The sequence below is a fragment of the Hypanus sabinus genome, chromosome 10 (assembly GCF_030144855.1).
Source record: "Hypanus sabinus isolate sHypSab1 chromosome 10, sHypSab1.hap1, whole genome shotgun sequence".
Classification (NCBI taxonomy): Eukaryota; Metazoa; Chordata; class Chondrichthyes; order Myliobatiformes; family Dasyatidae; genus Hypanus; species Hypanus sabinus.
In genome coordinates this window covers 123,715,062-123,742,327 of record NC_082715.1, presented here as the reverse complement: position 1 = coordinate 123,742,327, position 27,266 = coordinate 123,715,062, and the positions used below count along the sequence as shown (strand labels likewise).

Genomic DNA, 27,266 nt, shown 5'->3' with positions numbered 1-27,266 from the left:
CTAATTGCATTTATTGTTTTAGAAACCTGTTCTGTTTTCAACTGCCAAGCAAGAATTTTATGCGATCTTTCACCTAATTCGTAATATTTCTGTTTAGTTCTCATAATTACTTTTTCTGTACGATATGTCTGGAGTGTATTATATTGTAGTTTTTTATTAACAAGTTGTCTTCGTTTTTCTTCTGTCATATATCTTTGAGATTCTTTTTCTAACTTTATGATATCTTTTTCCAATTGATCTATTTCAGCTGCATATTCCTTTTTAATTTTAGAAGTATAACTTATAATTTGACCCCTTCAATATGCTTTCATCGCTTCCCATAATACAATTTTATCCTCAACTGTAGATTTGCATCCAAAAAAAATTGAATTTGTTTTTTCATAAAATCACAAAAATCTTGATGTTTTAATAGAGTTGAATTAAATCTCCATCTATAAATCGATTCCTCCTTATCCATCATTATCATTGTCATTATCATGTAACAGTATTTGTAACTTATAGTAACTCTTCTGTTGTAACTTTTAGCAATTACTTCCGTCTTGCTCTGTACTGCTGTCACAAAATGACAAATTTCATGGCATTTGTCAGTGACAATGAACTTGATTCTGATTCTGACTAGGTAATGCATATCTGCGATAAGAAGTTTCGAAGTGAGACAAACTCTGCACAGAAACTCAAAAAGGTAAAAGTGTTTTAAATTACAGCAAAACTGTGCACTCAGTATTAAAATAATTATTCAAGTTTTATCCATGGATTATACAGGTTAGCTTTTCACACCGTTCTTTTATTTTGCACAGTTAAATAAACAATCTTGTGATTTAATGGTCAGGCTGGAGAAAAGGGGAGAAAATCGTCAAAAGGCAATTCATAGCATGCACACACAAAATGCTGGAGGAACTCAGCAGGTCAGGCAGCGTCTCTGGAAATGAATGAACAGTTGATATCTCGTGCCGAGACACTTCTTCAGGACTGGAAAGGAAGGGGGAAAGATGACAGTATAAAAAGGTGGAGGGAGGGAAAGAAGGATAGCTAGAAGGTGATAGATGAAGCCCGGTGGGTGGGAAAGGTAAAGGGCTGGAGAGGAAGGAATCTGATAGGAGAGGAGAGTGGGCCACAAGAGGAAGGAAACTGAGGGGGAGGTGAGAAGATGTAAGAGGCCAAAGTGGGGAATAAGAGAAGATGGGAAGCAGAGAGATTTTTTTTTACCAGAAGGAGAAATCGATTTTCATGCCGTCAGGTTGGAGGCTGCCCAGACGGAATATAAGATGTTGCTTCTCCACCCTGAGAGTGGCCTCATCATTGCACAAGAGGAAGCCATGGACTGACGTGTCGGAACGGGAATGGGAAGCAGAATTAAAATATTCGGTCTCCGGGAAGTTTTGCTTTTGGTGGATGGAGTGGAAGTGCCTGAAGGAGCGGTCTCCCAATTTACGATGGGTCTCACCAAGGTAGAGGAGGCTGCATTGGGAGCACTGGACACAATAAACTCTTCCCCTGTACATACAAGTTATGCAGATTTGCAGGCGAAGTGTTGCCTCACCTGCAAGGAATGTTTGGAGCCCTGGATGGAGGTGAGGGAGGAGGTGTATGGGCAGGTGTAGCACTTCAGCTGCTTGCAGGGATAATGCCGGGAGGGAGATTAGAGAGGAAGGATGAATGGACAAGGGAATCGCAGAGGGAGTGATCCCTGAGGAAAGCGGGTTGGGGGGAGGGTTGGATAAGATAAGGATGTGTTTGGTGGTAGGATCCCTTTGGAGACGGCGAAAGTTGCAAAGAATGATGTGTTGGATGTGGAGGCTCATGGGGTGGCAGGCAAGGACAAGAGTCTTGGTAGGCTGTCACAGAAACATTTAACGGTGGACAGAAAGGTAGAGAACTTGGCAAGCTTATAAAATAAAGTAATGAAGAGATCGCTAAATGCTAAAATCATCAATATTATTATTATCTTTTTTTCTCATGCAGATGAATGACTTGGCCTTCTGAGAAGCTGGCCTTTTCCTTCCTATAAACATTTACACAAATGCACAAAAAACTTCACAAAATTGTTAGCTTTGAATTTTAATGGATTATATTTCAGAAGGTTTATGGATATTAAATAAATAGTAAGAAGATAGCAGTGCATTTCACAAGACTGATGATATTATCTTGCCAACAGAAAAAATTTTAAAGAAATAATGATTAAGATTATAACCTCCTTCATGAAGTGAGATGGTGTTGCTAACCTAAACAATGTGGTACATGAAGTGACCCTAAATCAGATTGATAAATAAAGTCTTAGATTAATTGGTGATCAAAAGACTGAAGTGGTACAGTATTTGTCTTGGGGAAAATTAGAAGTAAAATGTTTATTTTAGGATTGTTCTTCTCATAGCTAAATATTTAAGTTGGAGTTCCATCCAAACACGGTACTGTACAAAAGTCTTAGGCACACGTATTTGGTCAGAGCACCTAATTCGTTTGTATGGTACTGCAGTAATTTTATGTATTGTACTGTACTGCCACTGTGGAAAAAAAACAAATATCAAGGCATATGTGAGTGATGATAAACCTTATTCTGATATGGGTCTCTACTGTGGACTGAGAGCAGGAATGGGGCAGGGAGAGGGGAGGGAATGGGAAACACCAAGTAGACGTTCTGTAGTGATCAATAGGTCAATTATATGTAATCAAATGACCTTTTCTGGTGACTCATATTTATATGTATGGGCCTAAGACTTTTGCACTGTACTATAGATATGCAGTCATGATTGGTCTAATGGTATCTTATTGTAAATTTTAGGGTTGCCAATGTCATTTACATGTGTTCTTGCTTAATTCATTGTTTAATGTACCCTGTTCTCCATTTCTGAAATTCGGTTCCATTGAAACTAAAAGTTAAAAGCACAGATCGAGGATGGATTTCTATTCCTTCATCTTTCAGCTCACAGACACTGTGACTAAGAAGTACTTGATAATTTCCATTGGAATGTCTAGGGAGAAAAAAGAACTGAAGCACTTAATATTGTAAAATAGAAAATGCCAAGAATGCATAGAACTTCAAAGAAAGGCATAAAATATCAAGAAATCCTTTAAATTTGCTTTCTCATGCACAAGCAAGCACCAGAATACCTACCAATGATTCACTAATCCAAAACAGGAATTTGAATCCCCACATGGCAGATGGTTGGCTATTGTCACATGTACCAAGATACAGCGGCAAGCTTGCCTTGCATACTGTTTATACAGATCAGATCATTACACATTGCATTGAGGCAGAACAAGGTAAAGCAACATCAATGCAGAAAAAAGTTTAAAACCTACCGAAAAAGTGCAAGATCATAATGAGATAAAATGTGAGGTCAAGAGTCTATTTTATCATACAAGAAGTCTGTTCAAGTGTCTGATAACAGTGGGATAGAAGCTGTCCTTAAGCCTGGTGATACATGCTTTCAGGCTTTTGTATCTTCTGCCTGATAGGAGAGAGTAGAAGAGAGAACGTCTCTGGTGGGTAGGGTTTTTCATTATGCTGGCTGCTTCTCCGAGGCAGCAAAAAGTATAGATGGAGTCCATGGGGGGAGGCTGGTTCCTGTGAAGTTCTGAGCTGTGTCCAGAACTCTCTGCAGTCTCTTGCTGTCATGTGCAGAGCAATTGCCATATGAAGTTATGATGCATTGGGATAAGATGGTGCATTGATAAAAATTGTTAAGTATTGACTGGAGCATGCCAAATTTCTTTAGGCTCCTGAAGAAGTAGAGGCATTGGTGAGTTTTCCTGGCCATGACATCAATGTGGTTGGACCAGGACAGGATATTGGTGACATTCACACCTGGGAACTTGAATCTCTCAACTGTTTCAACCTCAAACCCATTGATATACACAAGAAAATGTGTGCTTCACCTGTACCCACCTTCTGAAGTCAATGATCAGCTCTTTTGTTGATATTGAGGGTAGGTTGTTATCAGGACACCACATCACTAAGTTACCTGCCACCTTTCTGTACTCTGACTCATCATTGTAGGAATAATGAAAGTCAAGTAATTAAATACTGTATATCTAGAATTGAGAAAAATGTAGGTTCAGTAATCGTAAACTTAGAATTGCTGGAGAGTTGTAATATTCCATCTAGTTAACAAATGTCATTCGTGGATTGAAGTTTATTGTTCTTTGAACAGTGTAGTCTACGTGTGGTGTCAAATGCACCAAGCCAGTTGACTTTTCATCTCCTCCCTTCAGGAGAAACGAGGGGTAGACAGAAAGTGTTGAAGTGGTCAGCAGTGTCCACATTCTGTGAATGAATAAATACAAAAAAATCATGTTGGCATTAATAGTAGTCAGTGTGTTATGCCATTGCACACATACAAAGGAGACACTTTAGTTAAAGTCCTTACTGTCTTTGTCAAGCTGATTTTTTCTTTCACTTGCTATTCAACTTCAAGGCATTAACTATGGTTTGATTTTCTCTTTTTCCTCCATTCTCTCACATTAAGCAGGTGATAAAGTATTGAGGATTAGTGCTTTGGTGACAAAAGCAAACAAATGCTGAAGGTTGAGTTTGGTACGCACTGTGAAAATCCTATTCTCTACCCCATCTGCCTTGAAGGTTGCTTATCCCTTACCTTCTGTCACATTTACTTTTTTCCCTTCCCACTTACAAACCCGTAATTTATCCTCCTGTACAAATAGTCAAATGGAGAAATGAAAATTATCAGCAAGAAGGATAATTAATAGGCAGAGAACCTTGGAATTTTTTCCCAGTGTTATAACCTAGGACTGGTGAAGGACAGTTTATGACACACAAGAGAACAGTAAACTGATAAACAACACACTGTAGCGGTGTGCTACACGCAGCGCTAAAATTACGACACGGAGTTGGTAACTGCAGTCGAAGGAAAAAACTTTATTCGAAAACTTCAGCCTCACTTTTAAGCCTCTGTCAACCGGCCCCCCATGGCGCAGAGGCTCCAAAGCTCTGTGCTCGCAAACCCCTGTAGGCTATCTAATTGTGAGTCGGTTCGGATACGCTAGGAAATGGGTCGCCACATAACTCCCCCCCAGAACCGGCGATACACCCCCCAATGTCCACAGTCTGGGCCAGAACCTGCTTGGGAGGTCGGCCTCTGCGCCGAGGCGCCGGAAACTCGGCCGGTTGCGCCAGGTCCACATGGGCAGGTTTGAGGCGGTCCACCGTGAAAACCTCCTCCTTCCCCCCAACGTCCAGCACGAACGTGGACCCGTTGTTCCGGAGCACCATAAACGGCCCCTCGGGGGGGACCCGGTGCCCTGCTGCGGGTGTCGTAACTCGTCGGAGGTAAAACGCTGATCTCAGCCCCAGTATCGACCAAAAACCGGCGTCCCGACCTTCTATCCCACACATACAGGAGGCTATCCCGATGGCCAGCCGCCGTAGCCATCAGCGGCAGCTGGCCCTGGCGTTTCCCGGGAACTTGCAGGGCGGGCAACAACGGCAGGCTTCTGCGCCCCACCGCTGGTGGTAGAAGCACCAGTGTTCATTGGGCCGGGGGTTAGTGGGCTCTGCGGCTGGGCCTGGACTGGTTTGCTGCCGGGAGCGGGGCTGGGTGATCTGTGCGATGGACGCCCCGCTCACCTTTTTGGCGTTCCACAGCAAGTCCGCCCGGGCTGCCACCTTCCGGGGGTCACTGAAATCCGCGTCGGACAGCAGCAGGCGGATGTCCTCGGGCAGCTGCTCCAGGAATGCCTGCTCAAACATGAGGCATGTGTGTGTCCGTCGGCCAGAGACAATATCTCATTCATTAAAGCCGATGGAGGTCTGTCGCCCAAGCCATCCAGGTGCAGTAAACGGGCACCCCGCTCGCGCCGTGAGAGTCCGAAAGTCCTGAGGAGCAGGGCTTTGAATTCCGTGTACTTGCCGTCTGCCGGGGGCGACTGTACGAACTCCGCGACCTGGGCCGCTGTGTCCTGGTCGAGGGAGCTCACCACGTAGTAGTAGCGGGTGTCTTCTGAGGTGATCTGGCGAACGTGGAATTGGGCTTCGGCTTGCTGGAACCATAGGTCCGGGCGCTGTGTCCAGAAACCTGGCAGTTTCAACGAAACCGCATGAACAGAGGCGGCGTCGGTCATTTCTGGTCCAAAAATCGTTTGGACCGTCGGGGTCACCAATTGTAGCGGTGTGCTACACGCAGCGCTAAAATTACGACACGGAGTCGGTAACTGCAGTCGAAGGAAAAAACTTTATTCGAAAACTTCAGCCTCACTTTTAAGCCTCTGTCAACCGGCCCCCCATGGCGCAGAGGCTCCAAAGCTCTGTGCTCGCAAACCCCCGTAGACTATCTAATTGTGAGTCGGTTCGGATACGCTAGGAAATGGGTCGCCACAACCCCATAAATTTACACTATACAGACCTTTGCACAAGGATAACAGCCTCGGCCTGTGCAGGAATCAAACAAAGAGGATACCAATAGTAAAATGGCCAGCTATCAACAGCCATGGACACTGAGGACAATTCTGCTGCGGTGGGCAGTACGGTTGTAATCAGTAGCAGGTGAGCAGCAGTTGGGACTGTTGACTTCAGAGACTACGTTTGGCCACAGGGTGACTATCTTATTAACTCTCATGCACAGCAATGTTTATCGAAGTTCTGGATCTCACAAGTTGAATAATTTTAAGTAAAAGCAGGTTGGGGTGTATAATAGTGGTAAAAGTGTGATAATATTTGCAGGAGGCATAACACACATTATTGATAAATTAACAAGTGGTCCTAATTGCCCGTGCTGCAAATTGTAAAGTTGAACTCTTGTAAGAGTAAGAAAGGGAAAGGGTAAGAAAGCTCACTTGTTTGCCCTATTGTTCACTTACTCTTTTATTAGTCGTCATACAATCACTCAACAGCGCCAGCGATTACCTATCGGGGTTCAATCCTTGCAGTTGTCTGTAAGAGGTTCATTTCTCTCCATGACCACATGGGTTTCCTCTGGGTGTGCCACATTCCAAAGACATACAATTAGGGTCAAGGTTACTAAGCTGTGGGCATGCTAAGCATGGCGACACTTGCGGGCTGGCCCCTGCACAACCTTCACTGATTTGCTCTGATGCAAACAACATATTTCAATGCATGCTTTGATTTTTCGATTTTCATGTGACAAATATAAATATAGCCGGTTGGAGAGGGTCATGAAACATCTGAACTCGGCAAGTTAGACATTGGGGAGTGGAGGAGGGTGCATATTGGAGAAAGGCTATAACTGGACATTTGGTGTAGGGATATGGAATGGCAGCTGAGGTACTGGATTGGGACCAACAATTTATAAAAGGATGGACTGAGGCCAGAAGTTTCAATGTGCCGGGCAACTGAGGGACAGAGGATGACAGATCACAGACATGGATGCAGGTGATCATGAGGTTAGCAGCGAGACCAGGGAGGTGCTGATTAGGTGGGGTGGGGGGGGGGGGTTATCATGATGCATGAATGGATGATAAGCTTATAGAAGGTTTCTGGCCAAATCTACACCAAGAACCAATGACATATTATTCCAGGACTATCAAAGTTGTTGGTTTAATAGGTTTATTGTCACTTGTGCCAAAGTACAGTGAGAAGCTTTATTTTGAATCACATTTCATCTGATCATTTCACCACATCGGTACACTGAAGTAAGTAATAACGACGTGGAGAATATAGTGTTATAGTTCAGTGTAGGGAGACCGTGCATTAGAGAACATTCTGAAAAAAATGATCAGAGTGGCTCCTGGGGTGAGTTATTAATAGAGAGGCTGGGATTGTTTCATTTTAAAGAGAAGGCTGAGGGAAGATCCATTAGACATAAAATTTTGAATTGAATTGAATTTATTTCTTACATCCTTCATATACATGAGGAGTAAAACTCTTTACATTATATCTCTGTCTAACTGTGCAATGTGCAATTTATAGTAATTTATAATAAATAGTCTGTACAACAGGACAGTCAATATAATGTAGAAATACAATTGTGTCGGCATGTATTAATCAGTCTGATAGCCTGTTGGTCCTGGCTTTTTTGCTGCGGTACTGTTTCCTGGATGGTAGCAGCTGGAACAGTTTGTGGTTGGGGTGACTCAGGTCTCTAATGATCCTCTGGGTCCTTTTTACACACCTTTCTTTGTAAATGTCCTGAATCATGGGAAGTTCACAACTACAGATGCACTGGGCTGTCTGCACCACTCTCTGCAGAGTCCTGTGATTGAGGGAAGTACAGCTCCCATACCAGACAGTGATGCAGCCAGTCAGGATGCTCTCAATTGTGCCCCTGTAGAAAGTCCTTAGGATTTGGTGGCCCATACCAAATTAGCCAAAGTGTTTGATGGAAGAGTCAAAGATTAGAGGTAATTGTATAAAGGAGATAATTAATACTGGAATGAAGAAAAACACTTTTGTAGTATGTGATTGAAATCTGGCATGCACTGCATGCACGAAGTGGTGGAGGCAGGTTGCACTGTAGCTTTAAAAGGGAATTTAATAAATTTACAATGAGGAGATATTTGTAAGAGGGCAGTGGCGAAACAAGTGATTTGTTCTGACACCAAGCTTGCATGGAAATGATGGGGTGAATGGTCTTTCACACTGTGGGGTGGACCAAAGGAAAAAATGACCAAATGGCTCTACCAAAGGAAAAAATAAGGTGTTCCTTCCCTCTGCTAGCTTGCAGGTCACCCTTTGGGAAAGTGTAGCACCAGCTTAGTACCCCCCCCACCCCACCCCCAGATTGGGGTCACGTGAAGCCATGGGAGCAGGGGTGGATGGTCAAGAGCTGCTGGTGCATGTCACAAATTCTGGTCATGTGACCACTGATGCCAGGCAGACAGTCTCTGAAGAGCGTTGATAATGGCTGGAGTCACCTGTCTTGTCAGGACACTGCCCAGAAGAAGGCAATGGCAAGCCACTTCTGTAATAAAATTTGCCAAGAACAATCATGGTCATGGAAAGACTGAGATTGCCCACGTCATACAACACAGCTCATAATGATAAGGAATGGTGATTGCCTATTATTTTTGCATTGTGGCCAAGGGGTTGATATGATGGCCTATACCAGATGGAATATGTGTGATCAGATGGGGACTTGACTGAGGGTTTGAGGCATCACACTTGCATCAGTTTCCATGTCCAGATTGGGCAGGACAAAGTTTGTAACCCAGACAGTTTACTCCAGTTTGTCTTCCTCCAAGTGTTACTGTTTCTCCTGGTCATTAACCTTTCACCTGATCGATAGGGTTAAGGTCCATTCCATCATTAATTAACAGTAAATTATTAAAAGAGTGCTTGACATGGTTTAGATTAACTTTCTGCAATGAGCTACCTTCAGCTATCTAAGTACAGCTACTAATCAATTTATTGCACAATTTGGAGGTTTTATGTTTTATTACAAATATTTAGACCATAAATTTAGTGGCAAAGGCAAAATGTTTCAATATAACTGATACTATAATTGAATACAAGAATGTACAAATCACAGTATAAAATTGCCTAATAGTAAGGCTGCTAAAGACACTTACATATTCAAGTAATTCAAAATGTTAGTTGGATGTAACCATTTTAGAGGAAGCTATTTCATAATAATGCTGAGATTATTATAATGTTAGGATCACACGATCACAAGACAAAGGAGCAGAAGTAGGCCATTCGGCTCATTGAGTCTGCTCCGCCACTCCACCATGACCTGAACTACTCTCCCGTCTAGTTCCAATTTCCGGCTTTTTCCCCATATCCCTTGATACCCTGACTAATCAGTTACCTGTCAATCTCCTCCTTAAAAACCCTCAATGACTGGGCCTCCACAGCTGTATGTGGCAACGAATTCCATAAATCCACGACCCTCTGGCTAAAAAAAATTCTCCTCATCTCTGTTTTAAATGGGTACCCTCTAATTCTGAGACTGTGACCTCTTGTCCTGGACTCACCCACCAAGGGAAACAGCCTTTCCACATCTACTCTGTCCAGCCCTTTCAATGTTCGAAATGTTTCTACGAGATCCCCTGTCATTCTTCTATAATGAGTATGATATGGATATGATATGAATATGATATGTTCCCTCTTGGCAAAGTTACTTCAAACCATCCCTGCAAACTAAATTAGCTACTACCAGCAGCAGATAATTGTAAAAGGTTATGCTGAATGAAGGGATACATAACATCTGCACGTGCAATTTTGCACATCACCGTAATCTTCACACTTCGTTGTTGGAGCCTTTGTATAAAAAGGGTTATTTTTAATACCCCCATCCACTATTCATTAAGTTTAAATGGGACATATATTTATGAACCTCAGCAACCTTGATGTTGTTTGGCATTGGATAACAGGAGATAATAGGATGGCATTCACCCATGAACAAACACACAGTAGGTCAATGTCATATGATGCTTTGTGAACACTTTATCTTACACAACATCTGGGTGAGCCTCCTTGAAGTACTTTGCTTCTAAGCACATAACAGTGATATGGATGAACTCTGAGCGATAGCATCATTTAGTAAGTTTTGACTTGTTTAATTGTGCAGGTGAAGGATGGTGGTCTAATATGCCTGTCAATCACTATAAAAAGGCAAGTGTTGGTGGTTCCTAGTTCCAGAGCTTTAACATTAGACTTGAAGCATTAAGATAGATGTGAAACAAGATCTGCTTGATCTTCCCCAGCATTAATGTGGCACTTCCACCGCACAAACATGTTAGTACATGGGGTTATATTGCAGGCAGAGCAAAAGCTACATGTCTATCCTCCAGTTTGTTCACCTTAAAATTTTGCTCTGCATTCTCACATCATCATATAAGGCTTCAAAATTGTGCTATAATGATAAAATACACATTGATCCCAAAATACTTTCTCACTATCCCGAAATGTCTGGAGGGAATTCTTTTCAGACAATTGACTGTAAGAAATATTAAACGTAATTTTTGACTCCTTTCAAATATGAATTAAAAGTAATTTCTATACTCATTTGTTTCCTATCCAATTAATTATTGATGATATTTTTTAAGTTCATACTTTAATAGCAGAACTTAATTTGAAAGTCTGTTGCATCATGATTTACTATCAAAATTCTGTTCCTGCACAGCTATTGTAGAATTACTCACTTCCTAGAAGTGGGATCATTTTGCCTTTTCCAACTCTGTCACTAACCAGATGAGAGAAAACACCTGAAAATGATTTGCATTTGAAATAAAATTAGTGTAGGATGTTAATTGCACTAGCAGCACTTAAATGACAGCATTGAATTGAATTAGACCACCAAGAGGCCGAGTGGAGTAATGATGGCTCCTTTGCTTGCATCTTTGGAAACAGCTCTATTTCCATCTTTAATATCTTTATTTTTCCCATTCAGGGCTCCTTTGAAGACCCTGATCTGGAGTCACATGCTGAATTCAGTTCTTTGTGGGAATGGGACTCGCTTTCGGGGTTTCATAACTGGCTGCTGTTTGGCACGCCAAGGGCTTGGCCTAAGAGTCTGGCTCAGATTTAGAAGCCTAAGATCTCAGGGATCTGGAGTCGGGTGGATCGAGAGTCAATGTCACAGCAAAAGACCCGTGTGTTGTGGGGGAGTCAAAATATCTACGGCTTTGTGCCCCGAGACACGAGATATTTGAGATCTTCAGGCACAGAGCTCGAAAAAAGCGATGTAATGGACTCTTAACATCATAAACCAGTGAGTTGTTTGTTAGATCTCCCCGCTTGCTGGGAAAACAGAGATACCTCCTTCTCCTTTATTGAGAGAGAGAGAGAGAGAGAGAGAGCCTGTGGCATGTTGTATACTGGGTGAAATGTGAAGTCTTTGGGGTAACTGCAAGTCTGTGTCTTTGCTGTTGCTTTGCTCATACTTGAATACTTGGTGGTGGGTGCTGATGCATTTTTTTGCTGGTGTGGGGAGGGAGGATTGTCGCTTGCTGCCGCTTACGTGTGGGAGGGAAGGGGTTGCGGGGAACTTTGGCGTTCTAACATTTAACTGTCGTTCATTCTTTGGGGCACTCCTCTGTTTTCATGGATGGTTGCGAAGAGAAAGCATTTCAGGATGTACTGTATATTGTATACATTTCTCAGGCATTAAATTAGACCTTTGATATAGGAGCAGAAGTAGGCCATTTGACCCATCGAGTCTGCTCTGCCATTCAATTATGGGCTGATCCAATAATTCCAGACATCCTCACTCCCTGCCTTCTCCCATACCCTTTGATGCCCTGGCTAATCAAGAGCCTATCTAACTCTGTTTAATTGCACCCAATGACTTGGCCACCACAGCCATTCTTGGTAAAAAATTCCACAGATTTATCACCCCTTTGCCTAAAGTAATTTCTCAGCATTTCTGCTCTAAATTTAGAATTTTGAATTGAATTGACTTCATTGCTTACATCCCTCATATAAATGAGTAAAAATCTTTATGTTACGTCTCCATCTCAATGTGCAATTTAAAGTAACTTATAATAAATAGTACGTACAGAAGAACAGTCAATATAACACAGAAAAACAAATGTATCAGCATGAATTAATCTGTCTGAAGCTGTCCTGGAGCCTGTTGGTCCTGGCTTTTATGCTGTGGTACCATTTCCTGGATGGTAGCAGCTAGAACAGATTGTGGTTGGGGTGACTCAAGTCTCAATGATCCTTTGGGCCCTTTTTACACACCTGTCTTTGTAAATGTCCCAAAAAGGCATGTGATTCCACCTGTATTACTGGTGTAAAGTGTGCTGTTCATATGCACCTATGCCATCCAAGATCTGTAAGGAATTTCATCTCCTAATGTCATGGTTCAATGTGTGAACATTGTTTTCAGTGCAAAAACTTCACCTGCTACTGAAGTTGCAGAAAATGCATTTATCCATACCTGGAAAATCATACCTGGATCGGTTCCCCTTTAAATTTAGTTAGGTTGTGATCCGGACCATTGACGCCTTGTTCCCTTCTAATTCCGTTTCACACGTCTCTTGAGCTTGGCAATCAAGGTAATCTACCCTCGACCTGAGCCCCTGGCTTTAGCCATTCAGGGCAAAAGTGTCAAGAAGCCTTCACAAGTCACCGCCACTACGACAAGCCAGAGTGATTCGACCCACATCGGAGTACCAGCAATTTGCCTTCCATCGCCAGAGTGGGTCCGGGCAAGGCCAATCTACCAGGGGTGAGTGAAAGGCAGAGTCCTCACTTGACGGTTATGCCCCTTGTCTGTGTCTACCCTTTGAAGAAGTCCCAGCTCGGTGCCTGAGTGGAAGATGGAGTCCTGACTCGATGTTCCTACCCGTTGCCTCATTGGGGAGGTCCGGCCGGACTGCTGCTGCCCGGTGGGGCTTCCCCCCTTTCTACCCAGGGACCGAGTCCAAGGTCCGCGGCTGTCCCAGTTGCTTGTTTCCAAGTCCCAGGTCCATGGCGATCCAAGTCCCTAGTCCAAGGTTTGTGTTTCTCTTTGTCCTCAATTTCCTGATCTTCTGTGTAGGGAGTAATAAACACTATTTTATTGTACCTAAGAAAGACGTGTTTGTGTCCTGCGTGTGGGTCCTTTCCCAGCACCCTCATCCCCACCTTGTGACAATTACTAATATAGCACCTATTAGTATTGACAAAATCTTTGCAGATATAAAAGCTTTCTGCAAAGATTTAAAATGAAAAATTTGCTCATCGTTGGTCTGATGGAGCAGATAAACTACCTTGTGTGTGTGTCTCCAGAACAACGCCTCAAAATTAAAAACAGAGCTTTGTAAGCACTTCATCAAAGTTCAAAGTAAATTTATTATCAAAGGACATACAGTATGTCTCCATATACAACCATAAGATTCATTTTCTTGCAAGCATACACAGTAAATCCAAGAACCACAATAGAATTAATAAAAGACTCCACCCAAAAGGGTGGACAAACAACCAAAGTGCAAAAGACAACAAACTGTGCAAATGCCAAAGCAATAAGTATCAAGAACATGAGATGAAGAGCCCTTGAAAGTGAGTCCATGGGTTGTCGGAACAGTTGAGTGACGGGAAAGTGAGGTTGAATGAAGTGATCCCCTTTGGTTCAAGAGCCTGATGGTTGAGGGCTAGAAACTGTTCCTGAATGTGATAAAGTATGTCCTGAAGCTCCTGTACCTTCTTCCTGATGGCAGCAGTGAGAAGAGAGCATAGACTAGGTGCTGGCATTCCCTAGCATAAATAGACTGGAATGGATGTAATTGGTGGAAAAGCCAGTTCTAAGCTGTTTGGTTCTATGATTCAGACCATCAGGAGAAGGCAATTTGTCCAGCATCAGGCAGTTGTAGATCCTTCAGAGGTTTTCTGGGAGGGGTGCGGAAGGTCTGGGCATGGCCATAGGCTTCAAGCAAGTTGATTGTTGGAACGGGAAAGAGGGCGACCAACCAACCAATCTTTGGCTAAAAAAAAACTCTTATAGATTTAAAAAAGCAAATGAAGAAATCTGCAGATGCTGGAAATTCAAGCAACACACACAAAATGCTGATGGAGCGCAGCAGGCCAGGCAGAATCGGTAGGAAGAAGTATCTTCCTATAGATGCTTCCTGGTCTGCTGTGTTCCACCAGCATTTTGTGTGTGTTGTTAATAGTAATTATTGTCTTAAGAGGAAAGCTTGGACACATTTGTATCCATTGGAGTTTGGAAAAACTGAGAAGAAATTTTGAAACACAAGATCACAAAGGACTTTAAGAAAGTGTCTTTAGAGAAGATACTACTTGTGGGAGAATGTAGAACTAGGAGTCACTGTTTAAAAGTTCAAAGTACAGTAAATCTATTATAAAAGTACATGTATGTCATCATGTACAAACCTGAGATTCATTTTCTTGCAGGCATACTCAATAAATAGATAATAAAATAATAACCATATTAGAATCAATGAAAGCCCCCACCAACTTGGGCATTTAACTAGTGTGCAAAAGATGACAAAGTGTGCAAATAAAATAAGAAATAATAATGATAAATAAATAAGCAGTAGATATTGAGAATGTGAGAAGAAGTGTCCTTGAAAGTGAGTCCTTAGGTTGTGAGATCTAAGAGCTGGAAAGGTGATTGGCGAAAGTGATACAAAGCTGGAGAAGGGGAAGGATCATGGGACAGGAGGCCTTAGGAGAAAGAAAGGAGGGGGGTGGAGGAAGCACCAGAGGGAGATGGAGAACAGGCAAACAAATCCTGAGCCCTCCTGTCCCATGATCCTTTCCCTTCTCCAGCTCTGTATCACTTTCGCCAATCATGCAGACAATAAATGTAAGCTAGTAGTGTTCTGAACTGAAGTTCACAAAGACAGACCCGTCCGTAGACCCTTAGTTCAGCACAGAGCAGAGCAGCAAACAGAACAGGCCCCTCCCTCCCCTTTGGGTCCTGACACCCTGACCTTTTCAATCTGGCCTGGTGCTGAAATCACCCAAACATTGGATTCAGTCCCGTCGATACACTCTGGAGCATGGACCATGCTCCATGATTTGCTAATCTTTTTGATTCGGCTCAGTGCTTAAATTAATCAAACCTTGGGTCTCTTTCACTCTTGGTGATGGGCTAGCTGCCTCACCTCGCCTCTGTTCTACAAATGCTGAATTGCCTCTAAATCCATAGGGACGTTACAGGCTATTGTTTGCGATGATTGCTTACCAGAAAAAGAGTGATTAACAGAATATTTAATTGTTTTCTCTGTGTCATTGCCCATCAGGCAGAAATCGCTGAGATTAACCAGCACCATTTTAAGCCATCTTTATTACACAGTATAATTTTTTCGGAAGAAAAAGTTGTTGTTGACAGTGCGTGACATTCATGTCTTACATCAAGGGATGGACAAGCAAAAGTTTTGATGAGCTTATTAGAATTTTTCAGGTTAAAAACAGATGGAAGACCATGATTGTCCACATCATATGACATGGCACATGATGATAATGATATTTTACACATCAAAGCAGAGTTTGCAAATGTCTTTTCTAATCCTATATAATAATTACCTATGCCCTATAGTAGCTGTACACATTGTGCAGGCCTGCTTCTGTTTGCCCCTCATCACTATCGCACAGCAAATTTGCACTTCTGTTGCCTATTGACCAGCTGATTTGCCGCATAGCTGCTAAGGGGCAATTGCTCAGCGAAGCTGCGATCCAGTATTGATGTTTTATTTTTCCGAATGCCATTTCAGCTCAGGTTAAAGTGCTTTTGCCTCAGATTCATGTAGGTTTAAGCTCCATTATTTATTTAAATGTGACAGAAAAAATGTCCACAGATGCTGAAAGGTTTTGAAGTAGAGAATTTTTCTGTATGCTGCGAGGCATGTTGAATGTCATTTTCATTTTTCATTTTTAGAATCTTTTTATTGGTACATAATCTTCTACAGCTATAAAATGATACAAAACTTCAACAGATTAATATGTATACAATTAATAAAGCTGAAGAAAAAATGCTGATCGTAAAATATAAAAATGGGAAAAAAATTTAATATATAGGAAAAAGAAGGAAAAAAAACTCCCATCTAACTAGAAACCCCCCCCCCCACTAATTACAAAAAAAGGGAAAGGAAAAGAAAAAAAGACCATTAGGAATCAACACCCCCCCCCCCCCGGAGCAATACGTTTGACCATCATCTAAATATAAAAAAAGGTCATCAACTGCCATTTCATATTTATTAAAAAAATAAAATTGGAAGGAAACCATATAGCTTAATTCAAATTAAATAATAATATTTGGCAAAAGAATCCCATCTTCTCTCAAAATCGAATCGAGGATCAAAAGTTCTACTAATTTTTTCCCAAACTAAGACATTGTAGCGGTGTGCTACAAGCAGTGCTAAAATTACGACACGGAGTCGGTAACTGCAGTCGAAGGAAAAACTTTATTCGAAAACTTCAGCCTCACTTTTAAGCCTCTGTCAACCGGCCCCCCATGGCGAAGAGGCTCCAAAGCTCTGTGCTCGCAAACCCCCGTAGGCTGTCTAATTGTGAGTCGGTTTGCATACGCTAGGAAATGAGCCGCCACATAACAACATTACTTGAGAAAACCATTCAATTAATGTAGGGGAAGAAATATCTTTCAATTTTAATTAAATAGCCCTTCTTGCCAGTAGTGTAACAAATGCAATTACATATTGATCTGAAGATGAGATACCCTGAATATGATGCGGAACAATTCCAAATAGAACATTCAATCTATTCGTTTGTAAATTAATTTTCAGAGCTTTAGAAATTGTTGAAAATAAAGATTTCCAAAATGATTTTAATGAAGAACATGACCAGAACATACGTGACAAAGTAGCTACTTCAGTTTTACATCTATTGCAGTAGTTGTCTATACTAGGAAATATTTTAGATAGTCTCTCCTTTGTTAAATAATAACAGTGAACAATTTTAAATTGAATTAAACAATGGTTGGCACATACAGGAGAAGAATTTACGTTTTTCAAAACTCGAAGCCAATCTTCATTAATAAAGGTTATATTAAGTTCTCTCTCCCAATCTTGTTTAATCTTTAGTGATAGGTTCTCTTTCTGTAACAAAAATAAGTTATAAATTCTGCTAATGGAACCTTTCACTAATGGATTCAATTTCAAAATGGAAACCAACAAATCAGTTTCTTGTAAATATGGAAACTTGGGTAAATATTGTTATAAAAAATGTCTAGCCTGAAAGTATTGCAAAAATGTGTATGAGCAAGAGAAAATTTATTAATTAATTCTTCAAAAGTCATCAATTGACCTTCACAAAATAAATCTGTAAAAGAATGGATTCCTTTATTTTTCCATAGAAGAAAAATGGGGTCAGTTGTTGAAGGTTTAAATGAAAAGTTTCGATATAAAAAAACTAGACAACTTAAATTGTTTAAAATTAAAAAAAAATTATGAAACTGAACCCAAATCTGTAGGGATTGTTTAATAACCAGATAGAGATTTAAATTCGGAATTTTAGAAAGCTGTAAAGGTAAAGGAGCTCCTAAAATTGAAGTTAAATGAAATTGTTTAACAGATTTTAATTCCAAATCAACCCATAATGGTTTTTGGTTCTTATCAAGCCAATATAACCAAAAGATAATTGTCTAATATTCACAGCCCAATAATAGTCATAAATTAGGGAATATAAGTTCACCATCTTTTTTAGATTTTTGTAAATGATACTCATTAATTCTTGGTCTCTTATTGTTCCAAATAAGGGAAGAAATAAGAGAGTCAATTTGGTCGAAAATTATTTTAGTTAAAAAGATAGATATATTTTGGAAAATATATAAAAATCTAGGTAAAGTCATCATTTTCACAGCATGAATATGACCTATTAAAGAAAGAGTAAGTGGATTCCATCTAGAAAATAGTTGTTTCATGGAGTCCATTAAAGGAACTATATTCACTTTATAGAGATCGTTATATTTTTTAGTAATTCTAATACCTAAATATCTAAATGTATTAACAATTCTAAAAGGAATATCATTATATATACTAACAGGGACATTTAATGGAAACAATTCACTTTTATTGAAATTAAGTTTATATCCTGAATATTTACCAAAATCTTTAAGTGTTTCCAAAAGATTAGGAATTGATTCCTCAAGATTTGAAATAAAAACCAAAAGATCATCTGCATAAAGAGAAATCTTATGTATGGTTCCATTCATAGAGATACCATGAATATTTTTAGCTTCACGTAGTGTTATAGCTAATGGCTCCAGTACAAGATTAAATAATAAAGGACTTAATGGACATCCTTGTCTAGTACCACAAGAAAGTGAGAAAAAAGAAGACCTGCAGTTATTAGTAATGATCATGGCAATAGGATTCTTATAAATCATTTGAATCCATCTATTGAAATTATTACCAAAACCACATTTTTCTAATAGTTTAAACAAATATAGCCACTCAACTCTATCAAATGCCTTTTCTGCATTCGAGAGAGATAACACATTGAGGTTGCTTAGACAATGATGAATATATAATCAATCTCTGAACATTAGAGAAAGAATAACGGCCTTTAATAAAACCCGTTTGATCCATAGAAATGATTTTAGTAAAAATATTTTCCAAGCAATTAACCATTATTTTAGAGAGAATTTTTGCATCCACATTTAAGAGCAAAATAGGTCTATATGATGAACATTCAACAGGATCTTTATCTTTTTTAAGAATTAAGGAAATAGATGCTTCATAAAAAGAAGGTAAATTACCCTTCTCAAAGGATTCATGAAATATTTCCGAAAGATACGGAGAAAGTAATCTTTCAAATTTTTTGTAAAATCCCACTGAATAACCATCAAGTCCAGGAGCTTTACCAGATGGCATTGATAAAATAGCTTTCTGAATTTCATGCTTGGTAATTGGAGCATCAAGCATCTGTTGATCTTCAACAGAAATTTGTGGAAATTTAATCTTATGTAAAAAAGCCTTCATTTTGGAGGAATCTGCAGGAAATTGAGATCTATAAAGATCAGAGTAAAAATCTTGACAAGTATTATTAATGTCCTCATGATTACTTGCTATATCTCCATTATTTTTATGAATCTTTTAAGATTTGTCTTTTAGCTCTATCTGCTCTTAAATGAGAAGCTAAGAACTTATTATTTTCATTCCCCAAAATATAAAATTGACTTTTCAATTTAAGCAAATATCCTTCAATAGGATATGTTATTAATAATTTGTTTGTGATTGTAACTCTACTTTTCTTTTAAATGAAACAACATTTGGAGAGGTTGCATTGATGTTATCTAATTCTTTAATTATTTTAGAAATTTTATCTAATTCCATTCTTGTTTGTTTCTTCAGTTTAGCTATAAATGAAATAATTTGACTGCGTAAATAAGCTTTTAATGTATCCCAAGTTACTAACTTAGAGACGTTTCCTATATTATTAAAGAGAAAAAAACTCTTTTATCTGAGCTTCAATAAACTCAACAAATTCTGAACTTTGTAATAAACGTTCTGGAAAACGCCAAAGTGGTCTGGTTAAAAACTACATCTTTCAGTTCAATTATTAAGTTTAAAGGAGCATGATCAGAGATAGCGATCGCATCATACTCACATTTCTGAACATTGAATAAAAGTCAAGTGTCAACTAGAAAATTGTCGATTCTTGAATATTTATTATGAACATGTGAGAAAAAAGAGTATTCTCTATCACTAGGGGGCATATGCCTCCAGATCTCAATTAAACCATAATCAATTAAAAAGGAATTAATAAGTGATGCAGAACGATTAGGGAGTTGATATTTGGATAATGACTTATCCATTAAAGGATTTAGACAAGGATTAAAAACACTACCCATTAATAACATATATTCATTTAAATCAGGTAATAGAGTAAAAACAGTTTTAAAAATGAGGGATCATTAACATTTGGTCCATAAATATGAACCAAAACCATTTTTCTATTACAAATTATTCCTTTAACAATCAAAAATCTACCATTAATATCAGCTATAATATCTTCCTGATTAAAGGGGATATTGGAATCAATAAAAATAGAGACACCTCTAGTTTTACTCTGGGAGTTTGCATGAAACTGAGGATCCTTCCAAAATTTAAAAAATTGATTTTTATCACATAACCTGATATGCGTCTCTTGAGCAAAGATTATATCAGGTTGAAATCGGTTAATAACTTTAAATGTTTTTTTTTACGCTTAATAGGATGATTCCAACTGTGAACATTCCTAGTTAAAACATTTAACTGTTTAGATATCATCATGGAACTTTGCATCTAAAAAGAATAGTTAGACGCATGTCAGGATAGGGTAGTCGAAAATGGCGGAGATGAACAACAATAAAAATAATTGGCTTATGCTCCGTGATTCCATAATGGGGGAAAAAAAGAAAAAAAAAATCCCACCCAAACTACAAAGCCCAGAAACAGGTTGATATCAATCGACACAAGCCCCAAGAAAACCATAGATGCAAATGCAAACTCTGCCTATTTAAGTAAAAAAAAGAGAAAGAAAAAAAATCTGTCTCCCTCCACCGAACATAAAACTCATTACAGTCGACATGTATCTCAATATAATTAACTTGGAAGGAAAGTGTTTTTTTTGTAAAACAAAATGACCTTCAATTGAAAGTAACCTTCATAACATTAGGTAAGGAAGAAAAACACATCCAGAATAATTCTTGAAATATTTGCACAGAAGAAAAACAATCGCCATCTTTAAATTGTCCGGTCTATCTTTAAAACATAACGAAATCCAAATAATTACTTTAAAAATTCTTTACAAAAGCATACGAAACAAAAAAAACAATTAATTCATTTAAATGCTGCAGAAAAAAAATTCTAAATGGTTCAAACTTATTACAGTCTATGGTGAACTACATATACCTGTCTGGACACTCCCCCACCCTGCTGACTGCTCCTGTGGCTCCTCCCACAGACCCCGGTATAAAGGCGATTGGAGGCACAGCCCCTTCCTCAGTCTCCAGGATACTGTGTGGTGGTCACTTGCTGCTTGTTCTTTCTTCCAGCCAATAAAAGCCTATATCTCGCCTCACGTCTCCGAGAGTTATATCGATGGTGCATCACAGTCTATCAACAGTTCTCCCTCCATGTCTTCTGAAATGGAAGCCATCCAAACCAGTTTTTTTCAGAGATAAAAATGTATTTTAAGGTAAGGACTTCTGTAACCATCAGATCATCCAATCTCATCACTCCTTGCACCGCGAGACAATCAAGCCATTATAAATCATTCAAGCTTCAGGCTTCAGACTCACCATCGGATGTGTCGGATAACTAATTAATACAACTCAATGCTTTGACAGGATCATCAAAAATATGAAAGCCAGACTTTTTGACAAAAAGCCTTAATTTCACTGGATACTGAAGTAGTGGTGTTATGTTCCCTGTAACTGGGTGTCTAACCAGCAGAGAAAGAAGAATTCGTTGGAGTCTGGTGGTACCAAACTAAAGGTGTTTATTAATAAAAATAAGCAAAAGCCATATCAATAATGCAAATATACATATAAAACAAGTTAGCAGTAATAAACCTAAAAGTGTAGGAATAATAATAATTAATAATAAACAAGCTCTATTGATGTCTAGGGGTAAATAAACTGTCATAGAAAAGTATAAAGTTCAGTTCAGTTCATAAGTGCTGATATAGTTATGGTTGTTGTTTTGTAATCATGAGAGAGAGAGAGAGAGAGAGAGAGAATGAGAATGAGCGAGATGTAACAGCTACAATCAGGCAAACCTTCCTTTGCTTTCTTAATCCGTCGTATCAGTGTGGTCATTCAGTTATGACCTCTCCGTCCTTCTGCTAGACCGATCTTCTGTGGTGGACTCGTCACTCTGGTATGAGTGGACACGCACACAAGTCCCCACTGGCCCTGCTTTAACACTGTGAGCTTTACTGACCGATCTCCTGATTCGGTCTCCTAAGCCCCCACCTTTCTTGTGGGTTCCAACACTCAATCAGTGTCCACGGCGTGTCTGGAGGGTGTCTCTCCAGACCTGTCTTTTATCCCTACTCACGGGGACTCAGCTATCCATCACTCCTGAATGACCGTGTCCATCAAATAAGGCCACTCCTTCAGTACACTGAGGAATGTTTATGGGCAAAATAGTATAAGATAAATAACCCTTGCAGAAGTCGTAATACAGTAACCTCAACAGTCTCTCTCCCCCTCTTATCTGTAGCAAATGTTCTTGCCTGGGCTTTGTCTCTCTCTCATGGTCAGCGTAGCAACAGTAATAGTTCGTGTTTCTCAGAGGGGGATGGTTAACTCTCCACCCCATTGTCCATCAAGTCTGTTCATCACTCATAACAGTGGGAAGAGCTTTTTTTCATACGCTGATTGCATAACCGATGCAAATCCAGCACGCTTCTTAACAATTTCGTGTGGAAAATCTTCAAAAAAGCGAAAATCTGAATTCTGATGCTGAAAAATTCTTTTTTTTCTCGCAGGCTTAATAATATGGTCATTGTCTCTGAAATGGAGAAAACGCACAGCAATACGTCTGTTTTTACCTTGATCTAAAAATTTTAAAGTGCCAATTCTGTGAGCCATTTTGATATCTGAAGGCTGTAAACAAACCTCCGGAAATAAAGACTGAAACATTTTTGCGAAATAATCCAGTGTGTCGGCTGATTCTGATTTCTCTTTTAATCCTACAATTCAAATATTATCCTGATGTGATTGAGCTTCGAGATCAACAATCCGTTGTTGGGCTTTTTCCAAACGAGAAGAAAGGTCAGCAGCATTTTGATTAACTTCAAGGTTAAGATCAAGGCTCAAAGAGTCAACTTTTCCTTCGAATTTCTCTTCTAGTTGAGTTATCTCAATGCTGATATTGCTGATTTGAGATTCCAGTCTCTTTACCCAAGGGGGGTTCCTCCGAGAATTCATCAGCTTTTTTGGGCTTTCCATTGCCAGGGTCCGGATTTCTTTTGGTGCTTCTGAGAGTAGCCATAATTATAACTGTTATTCTACAGATCCAACTGAATAAAGTTGAAATTTCAAAGTTTAATTCGGAAAAGGGAGAGATTAAAGGCAGACAAGAAGTGACTGTGTCTTACATGTCTGTAACCGGAAGGCGGAGTCCTGTTGAATGTCTACATTTTACAATTCTATCAGTTGAAAACTGTTTGGGATTAAATGGAAACTTTGGAGGTAAATTCCCCCAGAGCTTTTCAGTCTCTGTAGTTGACCATAAGACAATAAGGCATAAGAGCAGAATGAGGCCATCTGGCCCATCAAGTCTGCTCCACCATTCAATCATGGCTGATCCTTTTTTCTTCTCCTCCTCAACCCCAGTTTCTGGCCTTTGATGCCATGTCCAATCAAGAACTTATCAATCTCTGCCTTAAATACACACAATGACCTGGCCTCCACAGCTGCATATGGCAACAAATTCCACAAATTCACCACCCTTTCGCTAAAGAAATTTCTCTGCATCTCTGCTTTGAAAGGGCGCCCTTCTAGATCATTTGAATCTACCTATTGAAATTATTACCAAAGCCAAATTTTTCTAGTACCTTAAACAGGTATGTTCATTCAACTCTATCAAATGTCTTTTCTGCGTCAAGAGAAATAACACATTGGGGTATCTTAGATAGTGATGAATATATAATGTTCATCAATCTCCGAACATTGGAGAAAGAGTAACGGCCTTTAATAAAGCCTGCTTGATCCATAGAGATGATTTTAGTTAAAATATTTTCCAAATGGTTAGACATTATCTTAGAAAGAATTTTTGCGTCCACATGGGTTTGGAAGGTGTTGGCTGAGGAGGCTTGGTGAGTTGCTGCAGTGCATCGAGTCGATGGTCCAGCCTGCTGCCACTGTGGTCAGCGATGGATTGAGTGATTGGTTGTGGATGCAGTGTCAATCAAGAGGCAGCTAGGTCCTGTTGAGCTTCTTGACTATTGTTGGACCTGCATATGGCCCAAGCAAGTAGAGAATCTTCTATCACAATCTTGACTTGAGCATTGTAGAGGGTGCACAGACACTGAGGAGGTTAGGAGGTGAATTACCCACCACAGGAACCCTAGTCTTTGATCTTCTCTTGTAGCCACTTTCTGTGTGATATTCATCTTTACCATAAAACTAGTATGGAAAGCATTGGTACCAACACTAACCTGAGGGAGCAACAGCCCCTCCAATCCCCCAATCTGAAAAATAATAGTCAATCTGCTGACTGCTTTTAAGCTAAATTCACTATTCGTGCTAAAGTTACATTTTAATTCCATTGGCCTAAATTTTACTAACCATCCGTTTGAGGACATGAAAATGACACAGGAGTACAAAAGTGCAGGTGCTGAAAACCTGAGATTAAAAACAGAAAATGCTGGGAACACTTGACAGAATCTGAGGAGGGAGAAACAGAACTAACATTTCAGCTTGCAGACCCTTCATTGACCTTGACGTCTCTTTAACCTGAAATGTTATCTCTGTTTGTTTTTCCATATGCTCTGCTGTCTGGCTTCTCAGCTCCAACCAAATCAATTTGATGCATGATTTCTCACATACTCTTTCTGAAGCATTCTAAGATCTTCCTTCATTACTACTGAGATCTACCTTTCTTTCCCGTCCCTGCCAAGTGCTTTATTCAGTCCGTTCTTGATTCATGATTCAAACTATAACTTTATCATAGTCCCACACGACTAGCTACACTTGCAGCTCACTGACAATAATGACACATTTATGCGCATTACAAACCAGCTGATGTATTTCTTGTGGCCTTTCTTGGGTGGCTCCTCTCCTTTACTCTTTCTAGATACGGGCAGTATCTAGCGTGGTCACCTCACTGCACTTTCCTTTCACTACATCTTCCTGTCATTTTTCTGAGCTCCTGTGAGTACAGACCCAATCTGCTCACTTATTGACCTGTAGCGGCAACACAAGCAAATCAATGGCACTGCTGGCGACCACACGGTTATCTCGTGTGACGTGCCCTCTGCTCAATCTAATAATAATGTTCCAGAAGTCGAAGAAATGTATTTGGTCCTTTATTAGCAACTAGTAAACCATACAATCTTGAAGTGATGAAACTTAAGGACCTAAAACGGGCGATGTTAAATGTACCTAAGTGGACTTAAGCAAAGTTAAGCGCAGTTAAGTGATTTCAAATGTAATTAAGCAAAGTTAAGTGGTCAACAAAACATATAACGCCCGATGACCTGATAAACTGCCAGAACAAAGCATAAATATGTAATTTAACCCTTCACTTTTGCCACGCCCCCACCCACACGTCTAGTTACCATAATAATCATTATAAATGCTTAACACAGAATACAATGCAGATAGAAACAGATGCATAGCTTCTACATTGAACTGAAAGAGAAAATGTTGGAAACAGCATTGCAAGTATAAAGAGAAAAATAGAGTTAGCACCTCAGATGGAAGAGAGGTCAAGTCTGAAATATTAACTCAGTTTCTCTTTCCACAGATCATTCCTGATTTGCTGAGTGTTTCCAGCATTGCTGATTTCATTTCAGATTCTTAGTTTCTATGGCTTTTTGAATTTTTATTACTCTCTTCTTGAATTCTTGTTTTTATTAACTTGTATTTTCAAATAGCCATTGGTCACTTCATGGTCAGCTCAGTGCTAAATTTGAATGATCATCTCTTACGAGGCAAATAATGATTTTTTTTTGTTAGGTGAAAGGCACCCAAGTGTGTGTTGTTGTCATCACCGAGCTGTGATGTATCTTTCCTCTGTCATCTTTGTTATGCCTTGTTACTCCAAAAACGAGTTGAAAGAAAAGTACAGGGAGCCCAGGGATAAACGTGTGTATTTCATTTTCACCTTTAGCAAGGCTCACACAAATAATGTGGTGGCAAAATGACTTATGCCGTTAACTTACTTTTACATATAACCTGTAATGAATTATGTAAACAAACAAAGAATGCTTAATCAAACTATACATGTGTAATATTATTCAAATATTACTGATATACTAAATACACCACAAACTTCAAACTCTCTACAGGTCTCCATTATCACATGGAGAACACATGAAGACTTCTAAAGCAAAAGTATTTATGTCTGCGTGGACTTGATAATTCAGCCACTTCCTTGCTGGCTTTTGACTCCACACCTTCACCTATCACATTGTCCTATGACTTGTAGATTTTCCAAGTATGCCAGCTGCAGTTTCAATATTTCAATTATTCCAAGGAACTCAAGATTATTTCTAATAAATTTGCTTGTCCTCTCAATTCCATCCCCTGCTTTTATACCTGTTGATCCTGAAAGATGCCCTATACTGATACACAGGCATATCAGGAAAGTTTTACCAACTTCTAGCTAAGAGTCAGGAATAAGCAATAATGAGACATGCCATATTCTCAAAATGTGATCATGTTTGCAGGAAGTTAAAATCCTTAATACTTCATTTTCCAGCACAGCTTCTAGGTATCTTTCTGCAATCTTGCTTGCACTTTAAAATTTTTTTTTACTAAAAATGGGCTTTGAGGGTACAAAAATCGCCACATGCAAAGGCAGTTCTTCAAAGTTCAAATGCGGTGCTAGAAAAAACGTTGAGGTCTGTAATATATTAAACAACCTATATTTATTGAGAGGTTATATAATCCTTTTATCTGTTTATATATGTCAACTATGTCATCAGGAAAATTCTGGCATTGTCAACTTTGGCTCAACCGACTAAAGGGCATTAATGGGAAAGCTCATTAGTTTTAAGTATAATCTTATATTTCCCATTGCAATTTCTTCTTTATGGCATTGAACTATGTTCTTTTCCCCTCCTCTTAACCAATAGCAATTTCCAATTCACAGGGCAGGCAGACCTTGTAATCAGTTCTGACCCAGGCCTTCTCAAGTGTCTTTCTCCCAAAAGTCACTAGGGGGTGCTTGAGAGCCACCAAATTCAGTTCATCCTCACCGGCCCTTGCTTTCTGCTGGGGGATTAA

At 39.6% G+C, this 27,266-nt stretch overlaps 1 long non-coding RNA gene across 1 annotated transcript in view; it reads left to right on the top strand.

Moving 5' to 3' along the window:
* Positions 1–22,955, top strand: part of LOC132401064 (uncharacterized) — a 29,512-nt gene extending 6,557 nt beyond the window's left edge. Inside the window, exons 2-4 of the long non-coding RNA XR_009514469.1 lie at positions 620–682; positions 21,360–21,502; positions 22,799–22,955. This is a non-coding gene — a long non-coding RNA (uncharacterized LOC132401064). The remainder of the gene's footprint in view (positions 1–619; positions 683–21,359; positions 21,503–22,798) is intronic.
* The last annotated feature ends 4,311 nt before the right edge of the window (positions 22,956–27,266 follow it).